Source organism: Rhinopithecus bieti, unplaced genomic scaffold (assembly GCF_001698545.2).
Source record: "Rhinopithecus bieti isolate Rb0 unplaced genomic scaffold, ASM169854v2 scaffold_2574, whole genome shotgun sequence".
Classification (NCBI taxonomy): Eukaryota; Metazoa; Chordata; class Mammalia; order Primates; family Cercopithecidae; genus Rhinopithecus; species Rhinopithecus bieti.
In genome coordinates, this window is record NW_016804493.1 from 7488395 (window position 1) to 7496642 (window position 8248).

Below are 8248 nucleotides of genomic sequence, written 5' to 3' on the forward strand. Positions count from 1 at the left end.
GACCTCGTGATCCGCCCGTCTCGGCCTCCCAAAGTGCTGGGATTACAGGCTTGAGCCACCGCGCCCGGCCAAGAAATTGATTCCCATCATAACTGGTGGAGTCCATGTACCTCAACTGTGAAAAGACATATCACAAAATCACCTTGCTGCTGATTAAATGGCCTGGGGTCTCTGCCTTCTCCTGTGGGATTACTGCTGGGTATACGGGGTACTTTGCACCCCTGGTTTCCAAAAAATTGAGAAGAGACTCCTCTCCAACTCATTCTATGAGGCCAGCATCATCCTGATACCAAAATCTGGCAGACACAACAAAAAAAGAAAACTTCAAGCCAATACCCTTGATCAACAACGATGCAAAATTCCTCAACAATATACTTGGAAACCGAGTCCAGCAACACATCAAAAAGTTAATCCACCATGATCAAGCAGGCTTCATCGCCAGGATTCACAGTCGGTTGAACATACGCAAATCAATAAATATGATTCATCACATAAGCATAGCTAAAGACAAAAATGACATGATTACCTCATGCAGAAAAGCTTTCATTAAAAATTCAACACCCCTTCATGTTAAAAACTCTCAATAAATTAGGTATTGAAGGAACATACCTCAAAATAATAAGCAGCCATCTATGACAAACCCACAGCCAACATCATACTGAATGGGCAAAAGCTGAAAGCATTCCCCTTGAAAACTGGCACACAAGGCAAGAATGCCCTCTTCCACTACTCCTATTCAATATAGTATTGGAAGTCCTGGCCAGAGCAACCAGGCAAGAGGAAGAAATAAAAGGCATCCAAATAGGAAGAGAGGAAGTCAAACTACCCCTGTTTGCAGACAATGTGATCCTACATCTAGAAAACCCCATAGTCTTGGCCCAAAAGCTCCTTCTGCTGATAAACAACTTTAGCCAACTCTCAGGATATGAAAATCAATATACAAAAACCACGAGCATTCCTATACACCAACAACAGCCAAGCCAAGATCCAAATCAAAAATGTAATCTCATTCACAATTGCCACAATATGAATAAATCACCTAGTAATACAGCTAACCAGGGAGGTGAAAGATCTGTAAAAGAAGAATTAAAAGACTAGACACGGTGGCTCACACCTGTACTCCCAGCACTTTGGGAGGCCAAGGTGGGCAGATCACCTGAGGTCAGGAGTTAGAGACCAGCCTGGCCAACATGGTGAAACCCCATCTCTACTAAAAATAGAAAAATTAGCCGGGTGTGGTGGCAGGCGCCTGTAAACCCAGCTACTTGGGAGGCTGAGACAGGAGAATCACTTGAACTTGGGAGGCAGAGGTTGTAGTAAGCTGAGATTGCAGCACTGCACTCCAGCCTGGGCAACAAAGAGCAAAACTCCATCTCAAAAAGAAAAGAATTAGAAAACACTGCTCGAAGAAATCAGAGATGACACAAATGGAAAAACATCCCATGCTCATGAATATGAAGAATCAATATCATTGAAATGGCCATACTGCCCAAAGCAATTTACAGATTCAGTGCTATCCATATCAAACTACCAAAGACATTGTTCACAGAACTAGAAAAAACTATTTTAAAACTGATATGGAACCAAACACAAGCCCAAATAGCCAAGGCAAGTCTAGGCAAAAAGAACAAAGTTGAGAGCTTCATGTTACTCTACTTCAAACTATACTACAGGGCTACGGTAACCAAAACAGCATGGTACTGGTACAAAAACAGACACATAGAACAATGGAACACAATAAAGAGCCCAGAAATAAGCCGCACACCTACAACCATCTGATCTTTGACAAAGCTGACAAAAACAAACAATGGGGAAAGGATTCCCTATTCAATAAATGAGATAGCTGGCTAGCCATATGCAGAAGAATGAAACTGGACCCCTTCCTTACACCATATACAAAAATTAATTCAAGATGGATTAAAGACTTAAATGTAAAACTCCAAACTATAAAAACCGCAGAAGACAACCTAGGCAATACCATCCTGGCACAGGAATGGGCAAAGATTTCAAGACAAAGACACCAAGAGCAATCACAACAAAAGCAAAAACTGACAAATGGGATCTAATTAAACTGAAGAGCTTCTGCACAGCGAAAGAAACTCAACAGAGTGAACAGACACCCTACAGAATGGGAGAAAATATTTACAAACTATGCATCTGATAAAGGTCTAATATCCAGCATCTACAAGGAACTTAGACAAATTTACAAGATAAAAACAACAACCCCATTAAAAAGTGGGCAAAGGACATGAACACTTTTCTAAAAAAGAAAATACATGTGACTAACAAGCATATGAAAAAAAGTTCACTATCACTGATCATTAGAGAAATGCAAATCAAAACCACAATGAAATACCATCTCACACCAGTCAGAATGGCTACGATTAAAAAGTTAAAAAATAACAGATGCTGGCCAAGTTGCGAAGGGAACACTTATACACTGTTGGTGGGAGTGTAAATTAGTTCAACCATTGTGGAAAGCAGTATGGCAATTCCTCAAAGAGCTAAAAACAACTACCATTCAACCCAGCAATCTCATTCCTGGGTATATACTCAGAGGAATGTAAATCATTCAACCGTAAAGACACACAGTGTATCATGCCTATAATCCCAACAGTTTGGCAGGCCAAGGCAGGCGGATAACCAAGCTCAGGAGTTCAAGAACAGCCTGGGCAACATGGCGAAATCCCATATCTACTTAAAATTTTAAAAAGGCACATGCACACACAAATGTTCATTGCAGCACTGTTCACAATAGCAAAGACATGGAATCAACCTAAATGCCCATCAATGACAGATTGGATAAACAAAATGTGGTACATATATACCATGGAATACTATGCAGCCATAAAAAAGAATGAGATCATGTTTTTTGCAGGAACATGGATGGAATTAGAGGCCATTATCCTTAGCAAACTAATGCAAGAACAGAAAACCAAATGAATACAAAGAAGGGAACAACAGACACTGAGGCCTCCTTGAGGGTGGAGAGTTGGAGGAGGAAGAGCAGCAGAAAAAATATCTATTGAGTATTAGGCTTAGTACCTGGGCAACAAAATAATCTGTACAACAATCCCCCATGACATGAGTCTACCTATATAACAAACCTGCATGTGTACCCCCGAACCAAAAATAGAAGCTAAGAAAAAAATAATATTTTGCCATAAGGTTTTCAGGTGAAATAGGTCCTATAAACAAAGAAAATGCATGACAAGGTACTCTGCAAATGCTCCTCTTTCCCTCTTCACATTGTTAATTACCACTCACACTTTGTCCCTCTTCCTCTGGGAAACTTTTCTGAGATCCTTGACCCAGCCATAGTTTCCCATCATAGTTACTCACAGCACAGGTAGCCCATCTCCTTCCAAGCAGTTATCATTTTTTAATAATGAATGTACGCATGAATGAAGAGCAAATGCCATATTAGTACTAGAATCATTCCAAAAGGTGGTAAAGTCATGTTCCAGACAGACACTGACCAGGAAAGACATATACAATACAAAGTTAGCAATTCAAAGCGGATTCAATTCTAGCTCAGCCACTTACAAGATGTATGACCTTGGGCAAGTCTTGTTTCCCTTGTTTGTAAAACGACGATAATGATGGTGACTTCCTAAGGCCTTAGAAACAGTATCACCTGGTAAGCTTTCCATATATGTTAGCTATTACATACTTTTTAAAAACACTTTTTCACTTGTATATTTCAGCCTATGGTACAAAGGGTGAAGTGGCCTACCTCCTTCTCAGCCACATCTTAGGAAACAGAAATCAGCTGGAAGAAAAGTATGGCAACTGTCCTTTATTTTAGCCTTCAGAACATAAATAAAAGAAAAATCATTCATTTTCCAGTTACTTAGGCAAGAGTTTGAGAATTTGGTTTTTTACTAAATAAAGTTAACGGCCATTTTCATGGTTTTTTCAATCGATTTTATCAATGAAACTTTTAATCAAAACAATAAGCAGTTAATGAAAGTACTAAGAAAATCAAAAAAAAATTAAGAAGGAGAAGCAAAGGTCTTGGACAACATCGAAGTTGGATATCAAAGGCTTGGAAAGCTGTGTTTTGCTACCAGTTTAATTTTTTTTTTTTTTCTAGTTCTCAGTTCTTGGAACATAGCATCTTATACTCCACTCCCATTTATCCCAAAACTACTGAAAGGAGTCACATGCCTCTCAACCAACAAAGGACAACTGACCCTGTCTCAACGTCCTCCATTCCAATCTAGTTTGTCAGGAGTCAGAGAACTATACCCCAGAGACACACAACTGTAATTGCCCTAAACAATTCAGCCAGCCACTGAAGTCATTACATCAAGATTCTATAGCCGACAGAATATAAAAAGGAGGAATTTAGAAAGATGATTAGAAAGTGAGGGGAATAAACATAAAGAAGATTGGCAAGCTGAATGCTTTTCCATTCCAAAGTCTAAGACATAGAGCAATATAGATGTAGACCAAGCTAATTATGATTAGAGCAGATTTGGGCCCATTAAAGCATCAGTTATCAGCCACCTGTATTGGGCCACTGGGGCAAAAGAACAACAAAAAAAAAAAAACCTCACAAGTTTACTTTTGAGGAACAGGGAATCGAGGTGGGGAGTGAAGAAAAGCCCTAGTTGAAGGTTCCTGCATGGATGCATTGTCCTTTCCAGAAAATGCTGTATCTTTGTACCTTAAATACGTGGAGGACACTCTTCATGCCCGAACTACACAGTCCCTTAAAGTCCCCAAGGAAGCTCTTGTGTGACCTCTTCCTGCCCCACCTCCACCACAGCTTTCCCGTCGTCAGAATTCCCACCTCCTCTAAAAAGCCAGAGCCCGCGTGCAATATACCAAGACTGGGTCCGAGAATGATAACCCTGCCTTCTCCTCTAGAACAGGCTCCTCAAGGACACGACCCATGCCTTCTATTTCTGGGTCCTCACTACACAGCAGAGCCGGGCACACAGGCGCGTCCAAATAAATGTGAACGGGAAGGCCGGGCGTAGTGGCTAACAAGCTTGTAATCCTGGCACTCAGAGAGGCCGAGGCAGGAGGATCCCTTGAGCCCAGAGATTCCAAACCAGCCTAGGCAACACAGGGAGACCTACCTCTATTTAAAAAAAAAAAAAAAAAATGTGGACGGGAGAAAGAAGAGAGGGGAAAGAGAAATGCTAGCGTAACTAACCATAGGCACCCCACGTCGCCGCCCAGATCAAAACCCAAGCTTACATCATCTACTCAATAAACCAAAGGACCGGGGCCCGAATTTCAATAAGGTTGGTTACGGGACTGGGAAGGCAGCTTGGAAATACCTAGTCATCTCCACTTTTTTTAAGGAGGAAGAAAATGATCCTCTAAAGTGAGAGTTCGTGACCGAGTAGGATCTGGGACACTAATCCAAGACCAGCTTGAACCCAAGCAGAGGGGCGCCGACACCCCTACGAACCACATCCCGGGGCGGATTCTCCAGTTCCGTCGGGTGGGAGGGGGCGGACCCCGGCACCTACAGGGCCGGGAAAGTGATCCCAGAGGCCTCCCCGCCCAGTATCCGCCAGCAAAAGCCACGGGCACCCCACGCCGCCCGCCGCCCGCCGCCCGCCGCCCGCTGCCAGGACCAGGATCCGGACCCAGTCAGGACGCTCACCTTGCTATCCTGGAAGGAAAAACAACCTCTCGGAGAGTCCAGTCCTGGTGCGGCTTCCGCAGGCTGGAGCCCAGAGCCTAATTCAAACTGCCCGCAGCCGCCACCGGTTCCCGATTCGCCCGCTTCTGGTCTCAACCAAACTTACCTCCAAGACTATTGGTTACTCTAAGTAGCTGTGAACCAATCGGCGCCTGCGCACTCAGACTACCGCCTCTGATTGGCCCTTTCGAATGGATTTTAAAAACAAGACCTCTACTGGAAGTGCCTGCGCCGGAGTTACTGTTCTCTTTTGTTGTTGCGGGGAGAGAGAGAGCACGTGCTTTTGCTGATGCTAGACGCGGTTTTGGACCGCTATTTCCGCAAGTCAGGGAATGCGCCAGCTGATTAGGAAGGCGTGGTCTATCGCCTACAGCCAGGGGAACTGTGCTGCCTGGTGAAACCCCTTTTAAACTGCACGTACCAATCTACTTATTTATTAAATGTAAATTTAGGACATAGATACTAGGTGCTGTGTTTGTCATGCATTCTTTATCCGGTGTCGTTCTTAGCAATTCTTTGAGGAAAGTATTATCCTCATTTTATTAAAAAGTTAACAGGCTCATAGAAGCTAAGTACAGTAATTTGAAATTGCATCTAGGCAATGCAGGATGTCGCTCTTAAATGCTGTAGTTTATGGATCATATTTCTAAGAGGTGATTCTGAACATCTATTTTCCAGGATTGAGGTGTGGGGGGAGGATACTGCATCAGAATTTAAAATTCAGGCCGGGCGCGGTGGCTCAAGCCTGTAATCCCAGCACTTTGGGAGGCCGAGACGGGCGGATCACGAGGTCAGGAGATCGAGACCATCCTGGCTAACACGGTGAAACTCCGTCTCTACTAAAAAATACAAAAAACTAGCCGGGCGAGGTGGCGGGCGCCTGTAGTCCCAGCTAGTCAGGAGGCTGAGGCAGGAGAATGGCGTAAACCCGGGAGGCGGAGCTTGCAGTGAGCCGAGATCCGGCCACTGCACTCCAGCCTGGGCGACAGAGCGAGACTCCGTCTCAAAAATAAAAAATAAAAAATAAAAAAATAAAATAAAATTCAGAAGGATCTTCAAAACAGGGTGTAATGCTTTTCGTGAAGCCCACTAGTTTTCTATGTATTTTATATACTTGTTTTATTTCCCTATTAAACTATAAATAAGCTTCTAAAGGCAGAAGCAAAACAATTGATTGTTAAAGTAATAGATCTCTAGTGCTGTTGTCTTCCTCAATAGGTACCAAACTTTCCAGCACCCTGTCTTTACCTTTCGTTAGACTGTTCCTGCAGTACCCAATTCAAGTGTCACTTTTTTTTATAAAACCTCCCTAATCCCACCCACTCCTTAGAGATAATTGTTTCCTAGGCCTTTCCTAGAACTTGCAAACTTCATGTTTAGGATTTTCACCATGTCTTGTCTTGTATTTATGTCTACGTCTGACTCCCCCATCAGACTCAAACATTCCTTTATAGTAAAATCTGTTTTAATTCATTTTTGCATCCCTAGTAACTTTGCACATAGTAATTTAAAATCCAGATCCTCTTGGGAGATAAAACTGCTATTTGAGGAAAGGCCTTGTTCTTACTACCTTCTACCTTCGAATCCCCAAAGGGAGGGGAGAGAGCAGGTAGGGGAGGAAAACTTTTGTCAGACATTGCCATGATCAGTCTAGTGTCTGGTAGTTTTAGAATTTGAACAAAATTCTGTCTGGCTCCAACACAAATTACAACTCCATTGCTTCCCAGAGTAACTATTAAATTGCGTATAGGCTGCTTAAGGAAAAATAAAGAGCTAGAAAGATAATAGAGGATTTTTTTAAGGTTTGAATAAGAAATCTGCATTTACTATTCATTCATTCATTCTTCAGCAGATAATCTATTGAGTGGCCACTGTATAGTCAAGCCTTGTGCTTCATTTTTCTACAATGAACAATAAAGAAATACATTCACTTCTTGAACAAGGGAAATACAGGATGGATACCATTCTAGTAACTCCTGTGATATTTCTCTGACGTTAATTTTATGCTTCCCTTCCCTCCCTTTATTTTTCCCCCAGTTTGCTTGTTCGTTTTGTAGGGGGAGAATCCCATCCAACCAGACATAGATGTCCTCTAAGAGTCCATTTTTGGCTCTCTGCTCTTGTCTTTTTAAGTCCCTTCCCTCAGTGAGCCAGTCTACTCTCTCTGGACTGTCCATCCACTACCTCAATCTTCTGACTGTGGATCAGTGTCTTTGAGTCTTCCCATCTTTTCTACAGATTAGACTGCAGGATCCATCACTGAAATCACTCTTTTGCCAGTGTCCTCAGCTCCCTTGCCTCTTGTTCTTTCTATCTCCCAAACTTGTGTGTGTGCAAATGTCCATATCATCCCATGGTACACTATTGCTGCAGAATGGGGTGGAAAAAAAATCCCAGCACTGTGCAAATACTTTAAATGTAGGACGTCTAACTGGGCCTCAATGCTTCTCCACAGCCCTTTCTGCCAGTTCCAGGATTTTCTTTTTTTTTTTTTTTTTTTTTTTGAGACGGAGTCTCGCTCTGTCCCCACAGCCCTTTCTGCCAGTTCCAGGATTTTTCTTTTTTTTTTTTTTTTTTTTTTTT

At 42.5% G+C, this 8248-nt stretch overlaps 1 protein-coding gene across 1 annotated transcript in view; it reads right to left on the reverse strand.

Annotated features, from left to right (window-relative positions):
• Nucleotides 1-5769, reverse strand: part of CENPF (centromere protein F) — a 46033-nt gene extending 40264 nt beyond the window's left edge. Inside the window, exon 1 of the mRNA XM_017868620.1 lies at nt 5627-5769. The gene's annotated coding sequence lies outside the window, so the exon portion shown is untranslated. The remainder of the gene's footprint in view (nt 1-5626) is intronic.
• Between the last annotated feature and the right edge of the window lie 2479 nt (nt 5770-8248).